Source organism: Coregonus lavaretus, assembly GCF_964263955.1.
Source record: "Coregonus lavaretus genome assembly, contig: HAP1_SCAFFOLD_1096, whole genome shotgun sequence".
In the NCBI taxonomy this organism is placed as follows: Eukaryota; Metazoa; Chordata; class Actinopteri; order Salmoniformes; family Salmonidae; genus Coregonus; species Coregonus lavaretus.
Window position 1 is genome coordinate 11,854 of NW_028158416.1, and position 15,019 is coordinate 26,872.

Consider the following 15,019-nt stretch of genomic DNA (forward strand, 5'->3'; position numbering starts at 1 on the left):
TACCAAGTTACAGCTTTTTTTGCACAACTACATTTGCGCAAGCATCCTTACTTGGGTGGATGCCAACCAATGTCTAAATAACATAGGAAGTTCAAAGATACAAGTCTGTGACATCCTTCATTGCATGCATGTAGAGAAGTACTAACAAACCCATGTTAGGATTGGATTAACGCACCCATTCAATGATGCTTGCTGTGCCTCTCCAACTGATGTGGACCTCAAAGGGTGGAAGGACATGGCATTCCTCACCTGTTTCCCCGGTTGGGGAACGGCCCACTGATCCACAGGTAGCACGAGAAAGTTTGTCAGATGTATTAAACTATCTTCATAAGTGATGGATGCGTGCTTGCCAATGACGTCATCCTCGCAAATCACTTGATGTGGGTCAGGCATGTCTGTGGATGGAGGTGCGTCTGTGGATGGAGGTGCGTCTGTGGATGGAGGTGCGTCTGTGGATGGAGGTGCGTCTGTGGATGGAGGTGCGTCTGTGGATGGAGGTGCGTCTGTGGATGGAGGTGCGTCTGTGGATGGAGTCATGCACTGTCTCTTCCACACTGATGACCGGTAGTCTATCAATGCACCGCTATCAATCCACCCGTTCTGTTTAAACACATAGAAAATAATGTTGATAAACCATTTTCGAAAAACGGTACAGATATAGCACAAGGTGTCTTTTGTTGACCAATAGGAAAACTGAAATTCTGAATGCAATTTTGTAAGGGCCCAAAGCATGTTTAGTTTTTTTGTGAAACACTATCATTCCACTATTACTGCAGATATATTATGGACATTTTATGACATTATATCTCTTGCACATCTATCATTCCAGTGTTAATACTAAATTGTAATTATTTTGCACTATGGCCTATTTGCACTACTTGCTACATTCGCACACACTGTATATATATTTTCTCTTGTATTTTTGACTTTGTTTTGTTTACCCCATATGTAACTCTGTGTTGTTGTTGTTGTTGTTTTTATCGCACTGCTTTGCTTTATCTTGGCCAGGTCGCAGTTGTAAATGAGAAATTGTTCTCAACTGGCCTACCTGGTTAAATAAAGGTGAAATGAAAAAATAAATAAATAATGCAACAATTCTACATAATGATCCTTTAATATCCATATAATTCATTTTTGATTCAGTGATTGAAATTATGACCTCATCCAGTACCTCGAAATCGCCTCGCTATTCAGATTGAATGAATTAGTGTGTCAATTTGAACTAAGCAAGCTGCTAAATCGTTCAATGTACATATTGCTTAGGCTACTGCTATCTGGGTCTATAGGCTATAGGCTACCTGCATCCAGCTAAGCAAACCATGGCAGAGTTGAATTACAATCATAAACTGAGATTTTATTCAGTAGCCTAGGCCTAGGCCTAAAAAAAAAGAGGACTGAGCACGCCCCCATTCTCATCGACGGGGCTGTAGTGGAACAGGTCGAGAGCTTCAAGTTCCTTGGTGTCCACATCACCAACGAACTATCATGGTCCAAACACACCAAGACAGTCGTGAAGAGGGCACGACAAAGCCTATTCCCCCTCAGGAGACTAAAAAGATTTGGCATGGGTCCTCAGATCCTCAAAAAATTCTACAGCTGCACCATCGAGAGCATCCTGACTGGTTGCATCACCGCCTGGTATGGCAACTGCTTGGCCTCTGACCGCAAGGCACTACAGAGGGTAGTGCGTACGGCCCAGTACATCACTGGGGCAAAGCTCCCTGCCATCCAGGACCTCTATACCAGGCGGTGTCAGAGGAAGGCCCTCAAAATTGTCAAAGACTCCAGCCACCCTAGTCATAGACTGTTCTCTCTGCTACCGCACGGCAAGCGGTACCGGAGTGCCAAGTCTAGGTCCAAAAGACTTCTCAACAGCTTCTACCCCCAAGCCATAAGACTCCTGAACAGCTAATCATGGCTACCCGGACTATTTGCACTGCCTCCCCACCCCATCCTTTTTACGCTGCTGCTACTCTGTTAAGTATTTATGCATAGTCACTTTAACTCTACCCACATGTACATATTACCTCAACTACCTCAACTAGCCGGTGCCCCCGCACATTGACTCTGCAACGGTACCCCCCTGTATATATAGCCTCCCTACTGTCACTTTATTTTACTGTATATATAGCCTCCCTACTGTCACTTTATTTTACTTCTGCTCTTTTTTTCTCAACACTTTTTTGTTGTTGTTTTATTCTTACTTTTTTTGTTTAAAATAAATGCACTGTTGGTTAAGGGCTGTAAGTAAGCATTTCACTGCAATGTCTGCACCTGTTGTATTCGGCGCATGTGACCAATAAAATTTGATTTGATTTGATTTGATTGAAATGACAAGTCAATCACGCAAATAGGCCTAACTATTTGCATTATCCATTTATAACGGTTTGTATAACATCTGGCACAGAATAAGGCGCAATTGTCAGAAAATAACATTCGTTCTTTTAAATTCGTAACAGTGTCTCTTGCGCAGAGATTTCGTAAATCCTCTGTCTAACTTTCACCACTCAAACTCTCCAGATGGATTTATCTATAGTTATGCACATGCGCAAAGGGGATTTATTTAAAATCCTAAAGTCAAACGAGTTAAATCGACATCCATAGATGGAAAATGATTATATAATTATATTTTCTCTTGCGACATATGCAAATTATTTTATTACGTCGTGTTAGCTCGCAATAATTATTATTTTGATGGAAAATCGAATTTTGCTGTCACATAAATTCATGCATTTAATTAGAAAGGAACTCCTGCACCTATTTGAATTGTCTCTCCCAAAATAGATCAAACAAATCATTTGGAATCCTTTGCCTTTCAGTAGCAGCTGTGGGGGTGGAAGGGAAGTTGTATTTTTACCATAGCTCACTGTCTAAACATGAATGACAATGTGACATTCAATTGCAGTATTGCAGTGTCCTAACAGAGTACACGATGTGCTGTGGGACCCAGGCAAAGGTATTACTTTCTTTTAAAGGTGCAACACTGTTCTCTGGTGGTTGGTATATGTTATTGAACTGGACCGGGTGACAGTCAGCCTGAGACCTATGAAGCTAATCTCCCAGTCCAGCTTCCAGGCTACAAAGGCACATTTATTCAAATATTTGTCATAATTTTACCATTTGATCTTAATCAGTATGAATAGATTATATTTCGGAGTTGTGATACCGTTGTATATTTTTTTATTGAATCAAAGATTGCTGCATTGTTACGGGTATGCACAATGTTAGATACCCCTGCACATCGACTAGGTACTGGTACCCTGTGTATTTCGATACTCATTGTGTATTTATTCCTCGTGTTATTATTTTTCTATATTTTTCTCTCTGCATTGTTGGGAAGGGCCCATAAGTAAGCTTTTCACTGTTAGTCTACACCTGTTGTTTACAAAGCATGTGACAAATGACATTTTATTTGATTTTAGATGGCAATTTTGTATTGGAATTACCTAATTGTTTTCAAATGATATCTATGTAGAGGTGCAGTGCAATCAGTAACTTTCCTTTCCAATCAAAAGTGCTGACCCTGGAATTGTAAACTTAAAAGAAGGGTCAATGAGATTGCTTTCAAGCTTTTGAAAATGTGCATGTTCTGAACAATAATAGTAGCCTACTAACAATTAACCTTAAACCAGTAGCACAAACAATGTATTTTTGAGGCAATCATTATTATTGCTCACAGGGTAAGAAACCTACTGAAGTGCAGCCTACATGTCACGACTTCTGCCCAGGCTGCCTCCCCTCCTTGTTCGGGCAGGTTTCGGCGTTCGGCGTCACCGGCTTACTAGCTACTGCCGATCCATTTATCATCACTCCATTTGTCTTGTCTTCAATCACACACACCTGGTCCTTATTCCCTCATTAGTCATGGTATAAGTGTTCCCTCTGCTTCCTTGTCTGTGTGGGTGATTGTTTATTGTGGAGGTTAGTGAAGCTCGGTGGAGCTCGTGTATTGTGTATCGACAGGAGTATTTTTCCCGTGTGCCTTGTATTTTCCAGTGCGACTGTTTTGTGCCCTGGCGTGTGTTTGACGCATTCCTGCGTAAACCTGTATTTTTCAGATTTTTTTCTGATTATGCGAGGGCGAGAAGTGTATGTTTTTCCAGCAGTCCGTCTCCTTCCTTGGATACCGCATTTCCACCTCAGGTGTTGAGATGGAGGGAGACCGCATTTCAGCCGTGCGTAATTGGCCGACTCCAACCACGGTTAAGGAGGTGCAGCGCTTCCTTGGCTTTGCCAACTATTATCGGAGGTTTATCCGGGGCTTTGGCAAGGTCGCAGCTCCCATTACCTCCCTGTTGAAGGGTGGGCCGTCCCGGCTCCGTTGGTCTGCTGAGGCTGACCTGGTCAGTGTGTCAGAGGAGACGTTGTAGAAGGACAGAATGCCGGCCTGCCAGTCCAGATACACTCCTACTCTGTTGGAGTGGGAGGCGGAGGAAACAGATATCTCAGTGTTTTTATTACTGTGCCAGGCAGAGTAAATGTTACAACAGCAGTCCAGACTCCAGGACTTGTGACTGGCTCCAAGCCGCCCCCTTCCCGTCTGGTTGAATCTTCTATAGGTCACCGCTATAAGAGCCCAGTCCCCACTCCACTCCACCTCCCAGTAACAGCGTCCAGTCAGACCCTCTCTACACAGCACCTGGGGCCAATTTTCATATCTCTCTGGGTGGTCAGGATACGGCTGCTTCTCTCTCACCTGTGTCACCTTCCTGTTCTCCTCAGACAGAGAGAGGTATGTGTGTGCTGTGTTTGGGTTCAGTGTGAGGTCACAGCCGTACACTGAGGGAGACGAGGACAAGAACATCATGATACAGTTACGTATAGGTGCTGTAATGGTGTATTGCGTTAAATGTTTTTTTTTTCCATTATCTTACGTCAGATAGCACAACACTTGCTAGTCTAGTATCTTGGTTGAGGTATTGTACCGTAGGAGTGACACCATCTGACGTAAGACAATGGTGTTTCTGATGATGTGTGCAAAAAAAACACTGGGGGAAAAAAACACAAGTAAGCAAAAACACAATAGTTGCTGCAACCAATTTTCGAAATTATACCTACTGTTCTAACTCTCAACAGTAAGTTTTAGACCCCGACTAAGTTCCCCTATCACAAGTGATATTTGTATTTATCCTTTTATTTTACAGATTTACAGATTCAATTCTTACCTGACAGTTTGGAGTTTGTACATGGGATCCTCCAGTCCAGCAGAGAGCAGTGTGACTCCTGAGTCTCCTGGGTGATTGTAGCTCAGGTCCAGCCCTCTCAGATGGGAAGGGTTTGACCTCAGAGCTGAAGCCAAAGCAGCACAGCCTTCCTTAGTGACTCCACAGAATGACAACCTGTGGAAATAGTTTCATTCTATCTGGTATCAAGTCTCTGAATGTTCCTCACTGGTATATAAAGGTTTGGTAATCTGCCTAGTAACACTTTGTATAAGCTACTATGTAACATATTCATGTTGTCACATTGTACTTTAGAAACATGCATTATAATTGTAAACGTAATGAAGATTTTTGTATTCACATACGATGAATTAGGGACTGTTCTTAGTCCACTTGTGTAGTTAAAACATTCAACTCCATTGCTATGCAATTATCAAACCATTCCTAAATTATTAGGCTATGACTGCGCTTCAATGATTAGACTCCTTTTCTTATTTTGTAACGAATCACGTTAGTAGTTACGGTGTTACTACACAGAAATGTTAGCAACATGATGTTGGGTGTTACTAAAGCTTCTATCCATCTTCAGTGAGTGGAAGGCAACAGCATAGTATGATAGCTTCCTAAAACAAGACGATGCTCAGTCATCAGCCAAAAAACGTTTAAGCACATTCCTTAAACAAAGATCATCACGCTTAAATATCTCCATTGGCCCAAAACTGACCTCAGTGTCTCCAGTTTACAGTGTGGACTCTCCAGTCCAGCAGAGAGCAGCTTAATTCCTGAATCCTGCAGCTTGTTGTCACTCAGGTCCAGCTCTCTCAGGTGTGAAGAGGTGAGAGCTGAAGGCAACACTTTACAACTCATCTCTGTGAGGTTACATCCATTCAGACTAGATACGAAACAAGAGTAAATACAAAGAAATACTCAGAAAACAGGGACACTAATAAAGAACACCAGACCTGTTGAAAGACTGGAGATGACCTGTGGAACAAGTCTTGAATGGAAGTACAATTATTTAGAATGATTATGATCATATCTGTCTGTTTTCAGCTATACAATCACCCAGATTCAATGCAGTCAGTGGTAAAAATAAAATAAAAGGTGGGTAAATGCTGATCTCTGTCCTAGGGGAATAAAGCAATGCTCCCTACATTTTTCTGTGATAGGTGGGTAAATGCTGATCTCTGTTCTAGGGGAATAAAGCAATGCTCCCTACATTTTTCTGTGATAGGTGGGTAAATGCTGATCTCTGTTCTAGGGGAATAAAGCAATGCTCCCTACATTTGTCTGTGATAGGTGGGTAAATGCTGATCTTTGTTCTAGGGGAATGAAGCAATGCTCCCTATATTTTTCTGTGATAGGTGGGTAAATGCTGATCTCTGTTCTGGGGGAATAAAGCAATGCTCCCTACATTTTTCTGTGATAGGTGGGTAAATGCTGATCTCTGTTCTGGGGGAATAAAGCAATGCTCCCTACATTTTTCTGTGATAGGTGGGTAAATGCTGATCTCTGTTCTGGGGGAATAAAGCAATGCTCCCTACATTTTTCTGTGATAGGTGGGTAAATGCTGATCTCTGTTCTGGGGGAATAAAGCAATGCTCCCTACATTTTTCTGTGATAGGTGTGTAAATGCTGATCTCTGTTCTAGGGGAATAAAGCAATGCTCCCTACATTTTTCTGTGATAGGTGGGTAAATTCTGATCTCTATTCTGGGGGAATAAAGCAATGCTCCCTACATTTTTCTGTGATAGGTGGGTAAATGCTAATCTCTGTTCTAGGGGAATAAAGCAATGTTCCCTAAACTTTCAAAGGTCTTGACATTTTCCAGATTGACTGACCTTCATGTCTTAAAGTAATGATGGACTGTCATTTCACTTTCCTTATTTTATCTGTTCTTGCCATAATATGGACTTGGTCTTTTACCAAATAGGGCTATCTTCTGTATACCTTGTCACAACACAACTGATTGGCTCAAACGCATTAAGAAGGAAATACATTCCACAAATTAACTTTTAACAAGGCACACCTGTTAATTGAAATGCATTCCAGGTGACTACCTCATGAAGCTGGTTGAGAGAATGCCAAGAGTGTGCAAAGCTGTCTACAAGGCAAAGGTTGGCTACTTTGAAGAATCTAAAATCTAAAATATATTTTGATTGGTTTAACACTTTTTTGGTTACTACATGATTCCATATGTGTTATTTCATAGTTTTGATGCCGTCACTATTATTCTACAATGTAGAAAATAGTAAAAATAAAGAAAAACCCTTGAATGAGTAGGTGTGTCCAAACTTTTGACTGGTACTGTATATATATGCACATTGAACAGAAATCCACTTCATTCTAACAGAAATCCAGTTGTGGATGGGGCTGGAAAAATGTAACCACTATCAAATTCATAAACGGGGCTCATAGATCCATGAGATCAAAATGATAATTTTAACCATATTTTTTAAGTGATACAGTTTACAATTACATTGTTTACAAACAATGGAGTAAAACAAGTTTATATTCTGGGTTCTGATTGGGTAAGACAGTTGAACTAAGCTCATGAGCCATTTATAAGTTATATTATTCAAGAATCAATGCCTATATATGATTAATCCAAAAATCCAAAAATGGATGTACCAATCCTGGATTGCCCCTTTAAAGGATCTCCTTTAGGGTTCTTAAATTATTCATCCATTATCATTAAAAGGCCTTATTAATTACAATTACTTATTAGTTGTTGAATTTTTGAATACATTTCCAATTAATATTGAGCATGACTTTAATCCAGGAACTCACCGAGCTATTCTGGACACTTTGACCACTGGCAGCAGCCTCAGAAGACCCTCATCTGATCTGGAGTATTTCTTTAGGTCAAACACATCCAGGTCCTCTTCTGAAGTCAGCAACACAAACACCAGAGCTGACCACTGTGCAGGTGAGAGTTCGGCCTCTGAGAGACTTCCTGAGCTCAGGTAGGTTTGGATCTCCTCCACCAGAGAATGGTCATTCAACTCATTCAGACAGTGGAACAGATTGATGCATCTCTCTGGAGAGGGATTCTTCCTGATCTTCTTCTTGATGTATTCAATTATGTTCTCATTGGTCTGTGATCTTCTTCCTGTCTGTGTCAGTAGGCCTTGTAGGAGAGTCTGATTGGACTCCAGGGAGAGGCCCAGAAGGAAGCGGAGGAACAGGTCCAGGTGTCCATTATCACTCTGTAAGGCCTGATCTACTGCACTCTTGTATAAGTCAATCATAGGTTGGTGTTTCCACCGTTTCAAAAGTTTGACAAAGGAGTTCTGTTTGACCAGTGGGTTCTCATTGCGGTTTATGAATGTGAAAAACACGTATACAGCAGCAAGAAACTCCTGGATGCTCAGATGCACAAAGCTGAACATAGTTTTCTGACACGTCCTTCCCTCCATCTTAAAGATCTCAGTGCATAAACCTGAATACACTGATGCTTCTGTGACATCAATGCCACACTCTCTCAGGTCTTCCTTGTAGAAGATCAGATGTCCCTTCTTCAGCTGACGGAATGCAAGCTCTCCAAGTTTAAGAACTATGGTGTCACTGCCTGGGGAATTTTCTGCTTCTCTCATTCTGTCTATCTGAAAGATCAAGAAATGTATGTTCATCTCAGTCAGAGTCTTGGGTATCTTTCTTCTCTCTGCTTCACCCAACAGTTTCTCTAGAACACTGGCTGATATCCAACAGAAGACTGGTATGTGGCAAATTATGTGTAGGCTCCTTGATGACTTCATGTGTGTGATAATTCTGCTGGCCAGGTTGTCATCAGTGATTTTTTTCCTGAAGTACTCATCCTTCTGTGGGTCATTGAACCCTCGTACCTCTGTCCACTGGTGGATGTGTTTTCGAGGGATCTTATTGGCTGCTGCAGGCCGGGAGGTTATCCAGATGAGAGCAGAAGGGAGGAGCTCACCTGTGATCAGGTTTGTGATCAATTTGTCCAGCGAGGCTGGCTTTGTTTCATCTGTCAGAACCTTATTGTTGAAGTCCAGAGGGAGTCGACACTCGTCCAAACCATCAAATATGAACAGAACTTTAGACTTGTTCCTTAGACTCTTGATTGGTTCCATGTCAGGGAAGAATTGATGAAGCAGTTCAATCAGACTGCAGTCGTCTTCCCTTATATTAGAGTTGATTTGGCGAAAAGGAAGTGGAAAGATGAAATCAATGTCCTGATTCTCCTTTTCTTCTGCCCAGTCTAGAATAAACTTCTGAACAGAGACAGTCTTTCCTACGCCGGCAATGCCCTGCGTAAGCACTGTTCTGATTGCCTTCTTTTGATCAGACCGTTGTTTGAAAATGTTTCTGACTTCAACAGTGGTCTCTCCTGTGGCTGGTGTTCTGATGTTCTGATGTATGACCTCATGCTCATCTCTGACCCCTCCCCAGGCCCCCTCAAACACATGGAGCTCAGTGAAGATCTGATTTAAATAGATAAAATCACCTTCCTTTGACGTCCCCTCATATATACAGCCGTACTTCTTCTTGAGATAGCATTTTAGTTTGTCTTCGACTGCAAGGAAAAACAAAAGATTACGTTTATTACGGTCATGATAACTGTATGTGTTTGTGTCTTACATTTATTTGTGTTTTGTTTTTACATAGTGGTAACCAGAGTCGTTCAAGGGAATTCGGGACATGGGTGACTAGTTAACGTTAGCTTGGCTCTCTCTGTGTGTTCGTGCCGTGGGAGGAGGGGTTGGTTCGTTGGCAGAGAGCAATGGCTAGCTAGTATGCTAACTATTCTAGCTAACTAACTGGCTGAATAAGTTGACGACGTACTCACTCAAACTGTAAGAACTAACCCAAAACTTTTCACAACGTTAGACACGGACACAAATGATATGCTTGACTTGCTAACACACTGGTGGTTTGTTTTAACTGATTATTGGTGCTAAACCGTGTTATTGGAGGCTGGCATGCTAGTTGGCTATGGCGTCATAGGATTCGGTGCCCTGGACGGTTTTCACTGAAGAATACTGTACCAAGTTAGCTAGCTGAATAAACTAAGTTAGAGTCTATTCCTAGAAAACATTGAACCGCTGTAGTTTACAACAATTATAATTTCTAAAGTGGAAGTTGGGAGAGTTATATTTGAGTGTTTCAGTGAAACGTGAGGGAGGCCCCTCTCTCTCGCTTTCCCAGACGTTTAGTTCATTTCATTCCGATCTCCTTTGCATTATTGTAGCCCTTTTCTGTAGCCTGTCAACTATGTGTCTGTCTATCCCTGTTCTCTCCTCTCTGCACAGGCCATACAAACGCTTCACACCACGTGGCTGTTGCCACTCTAATCTGGTGGTCCCTGTGCGCAAGACCCACGTGGAGTTCCAGGTCTCTGGGAGCCTCTGGAACTGCCGTTCTGCGGCCAACAAGGCAGAGTTCATCTCAGCCTATGCTACCCTCCAGTCCCTCGACTTCTTGGCACTGACGGAAACATGGATTACCACAGAAAACACTGCTACTCCTACTGCTCTTTCCTCGTCTGACCATGTGTTCTCGCATACCCCGAGAGCATCTGGTCAGCGCGGTAGTGGCACAGGAATCCTAATCTCTCCCATGTGGACATTCTCTCTTTTCCCCCTGACCCATCTGTCTATCTCCTCATTTGAATTCCATGCTGTCACAGTCACTAGCCCATTCAAGCTTAACATCCTTGTCATTTATCGCCCTCCAGGTTCCCTTGGAGAGTTCATCAATGAGCTTGACGCCTTGATAAGTTCCTTTCCTGAGGATGGCTCACCCCTCACAGTTCTGGGTGACTTTAACCTCCCTACGTCTGCCTTTGACTCATTTCTCTCTGCCTCCTTCTTTCCACTCCTTTCCTCTTTTGACCTCACCCTCTCACCATCCCCCCCTACTCACAAGGCAGGCAATACGCTTGACCTCATCTTTACTAGATGCTGTTCTTCTACTAATCTCACTGCCACTCCCCACCAAGTCTCCGACCACTACTTTGTATTCTTTTCTCTCTCGCTCTCCTCCAACACTACTCACTCTGCCCCTACTCAGATGGTAATGTGCCGTCGCAACCTTCGCTCTCTCTCTCCCGCTACTCTCTCCTCTTCCATCCTATCATCTCTTCCCTCTGCTAAATCCTTCTCCCTCCGATCTCCTGATTCTGCCTCCTCAACCCTCCTCTCCTCCCTTTCTGCATCTTTTGACTCTCTATGTCCCCTATCCTCCCGGCCGGCTCGGTCCTCCCCTCCTGCTCCGTCGCTTGACGACTCATTGCGAGCTCACAGAAGAGGGCTCCGGGCAGCCGAGCGGAAATGGAGGAAAACTAGACTCCCTGCGGACCTGTCATCTTTTCACTCCCTCCTCTCTACATTCTCTTCCTCTGTTTCCGCTGCCAAAGCCACTTTCTACCACTCTAAATTTCAAGCCTTTGCCTCTAACCCTAGGAAGCTCTTTGCCACCTTCTCCTTCCTACTGAATCCTCCTCCTCCTCCCCCTCCCTCCTCCCTCTCTGTGGATGACTTCGTCAACCATTTTGAAAAGAAGGTTGACGACATCCGATCCTCATTTATTAAGTCAAATGACACTGCTGGTCCTGCTCACACTGCCCTACCCTATGCTTTGACTTCTTTCTCTCCTCTCTCTCCAGATAAAATCTTGCAACTTGTGACGGCCGGCCGCCCAACAACCTGCCCGCTTGACCCTATCCCTTCCTCTCTTCTCCAGACCATTTCCGGAGACCTTCTCCCTTACCTCACCTCGCTCATCAACTCATCCTTGACCGCTGACCATGTCCCTTCCATCTTCAAGAGAGCGAGAGTTGCACCCCTCCTCAAAAAACCTATACTCGATCCCTCCGATATCAACAACTACAGACCAGTATCCCTTCTTTCTTTTCTCTCCAAAACTCTTGAGCGTGCCATCTCTAGGCAACTCTCCTGCTATCTCTCTCAGAATGACCTTCATGATCCAAACCAGTCAGGTTTCAAGACTGGTCATTCAACTGAGACTGCTCTTCTCTGTGTCACGGAGGCTCTCCGCACTGCTAAAGCTAACTCTCTCTCCTCTGCTCTTATCCTTCTAGACCTATCCGCTGCCTTTGATACTGTGAACCATCAGATCTTCCTCTCCACCCTCTCCGAGTTGGGCATCTCCGGCGCTGCTCACTCTTGGATTGCGTCCTACCTGACAGGTTGCTCCTACCAGGTGGCGTGGCGAGAATCTGTCTCCGCACCACGTGCTCTCACCACCCAGGGCTCAGTTCTAGGCCCTCTCCTATTCTCTCTATACACCAAGTCACTTGGCTCTGTCATATCCTCACATGGTCTCTCCTATCATTGCTACGCAGACGACACACAATTAATTTTCTCCTTTCCCCCTTCTGATAACCAGGTGGCGAATCACATCTCTGCATGTCTGGCAGACATATCAGTGTGGATGTCCGATCACCACCTCAAGCTGAACCTCGGCAAGACGGAGCTGCTCTTCAACCCGGGGAAGGACTGCCCGCTCCATGATCTCGCCATCACGGTTGACAACTCCATTGTGTCCTCCTCCCAGAGTGCAAAGAACCTTGGCGTGACCCTGGACAACACCCTGTCGTTCTCCGCTAACATCAAAGCGGTGACCCGATCCTGCAGGTTCATGCTCTACAACATTCGCAGAGTACGACCCTACCTTACACAGAAAGCGGCACAGGTCCTAATCCAGGCACTTGTCATCTCCCGTCTGGCTTATTGCAACTCGCTGTTGGCTGGGCTCCCTGCCTGTGCCATTAAACCCCTACAACTTATCCAGAACGCTGCAGCCCGTCTGGTGTTCAACCTTCCCAAGTTCTCTCATGTCACCCCGCTCCTCCGCACACTCCACTGGCTTCCAGTTGAGGCTCACATCTACTACAAGACCATGGTGCTTGCCTACGGAGCTGTGAGGGGAACGGCACCTCCTTACCTTCAGGCTCTGATCAGACCCTACACCCAAACGAGGGCACTACGTTCATCCACCTCTGGCCTGCTAGCCCCACTACCTCTACGGAAGCACAGTTCCCGCTCAGCCCAGTCAAAGCTATTCGCTGCTCTGGCACCCCAATGGTGGAACGAGCTCCCCCACGATGCCAGGACAGCGGAGTCATTGACCACCTTCCGGAGACACTTGAAACCCTACCTCTTTAAGGAATACCTGGAATAGTATAAAGTAATCCTTCTACCCCCCCAAGTGGTTGTCCCACTGGCTATCATAAGTTGAATGCACCAATTTGTAAGTCGCTCTGGATAAGAGCGTCTGCTAAATGTTCTAAATGTAAATGTGTCTGATTGGATCAGAGCGCAATTATTAGAGCCTGTCCAGCAGATTAAACTGGCTGCAATGACGTCATCATGATGACTTTTGGTCAGGTTGTAAAAAGTTTTGATAAATGCTTTTTAGAAACCAGACAATTATCAGTTTTTCTGACCAGATAACCAAAATATGACGTCTTTCTCATAACGTTTTAATAAATGTATTATCTGGACTTCTAAGCCCCCCCAAAAAACTGTTTACAACATCAATGTGCCAGATTTGGTCCAACGGGTGTTTTCGTGATTCATTGAGCTTACCTTTGACTTCTAGAACCAAAGGAGCACTCTGGGCAAAAAATATATACCGTTTTGTTTTATTGTCCTCTTGCTAGTTCCTCCTTTATGTTACCTGCTATGTATACAATATTTCTGCCTGCTGTGTATACAATAGTTCTGCCTGCTGTGTATACAATATTTCTGCCTGCTATGTATACAATATTTCTGCCTGCTATGATTACAATATTTCTGCCTGCTATGATTACAATATTTCTGCCTGCTATGTATACAATATTTCTGCCTGCTATGATTACAATATTTCTGCCTGCTATGATTACAATATTTCTGCCTGCTATGTATACAATATTTCTGCCTGCTATGATTACAATATTTCTGCCTGCTATGATTACAATATTTCTGCCTGATATGATTACAATATTTCTGCCTGCTACGCAAAATCAGTGTTCTCTTATTTGCTTTATGTTGTTTTATAGTCCACTAACCTGCTGGTTCTGTTGTCTCACCCTCATCGTACTCGTTCTTCAGCATTTCAGCCAGTTGGTTCTGGCTCATCTTCCTCAGGATCTCCAGTGAGATCTTCACAGTTCCCTCAGGACCGTAGGTCTCCACCATCTTATTCACAGTGTCCAGTCTGTCAGCTTTCTCCAACTGGCTTACTGGAATATGAGGAAAGCCTTTCAGCAGGTCCTGGGTCAGGTGCCATTTAAATATCTTCAACTCTGCTTCAACCAACTCCTCCAGAGTGGCCAGCAGCAGCAAAGGAACAGGAGCCATTGTCGATCACTGAGAAGAGGAAGTTAGTTCTGATCGTAACTATTTCTGCACAGCAACTGAATCAGGAAGCAGCTCCAAGTTTCCATCAGCACAAAGTCTGACATTTTGTCTGAATATACGACAGGGTCTGGCAGGAAATGGTGGAGGGATAGAACACTGTGTTGCTGTGACTGGGAATAGACTGTTAAGCTCACTTCCAGGTTGTAAACAGAAGATAACCCAATCATAAATAATAATCATTATAATAAATAAATAAAATACCACCCAATCAACAGACCCAATCAACAGACCCAATCAACAGACCCAATCAACAGACCCAATCAACAGAATCAAACACACTATGGGACAGGTTCCCTGGCCCAGGTTGACTCCATTGCTTCCCACAGTTGGCTGGATGTCCTTTGGGTGGTGGACCATTCTTGATACAAACAGGGAACTGTTGAGCGTGAAAAACCCAGCAGCGTTGCAGTTCTTAACACAAAGCGGTCCGCCTGGCACCTACTACCATACCCCCGTTCAAAGGCACTTAAA

At 43.8% G+C, this 15,019-nt stretch overlaps 1 pseudogene across 1 annotated transcript; it reads right to left on the minus strand.

The window, feature by feature from the left end:
- Window positions 1–385: 385 nt before the first annotated feature.
- LOC311124027 (NLR family CARD domain-containing protein 3-like) lies at window positions 386–14,488 on the minus strand (annotated as a pseudogene). Its single transcript has 6 exons — window positions 14,197–14,488; window positions 7,953–9,699; window positions 5,887–6,054; window positions 5,166–5,339; window positions 4,289–4,827; window positions 386–583 (listed from the first exon to the last, which is right to left on the minus strand). The product of its transcript is annotated as an NLR family CARD domain-containing protein 3-like (transcript).
- Window positions 14,489–15,019: the final 531 nt, after the last annotated feature.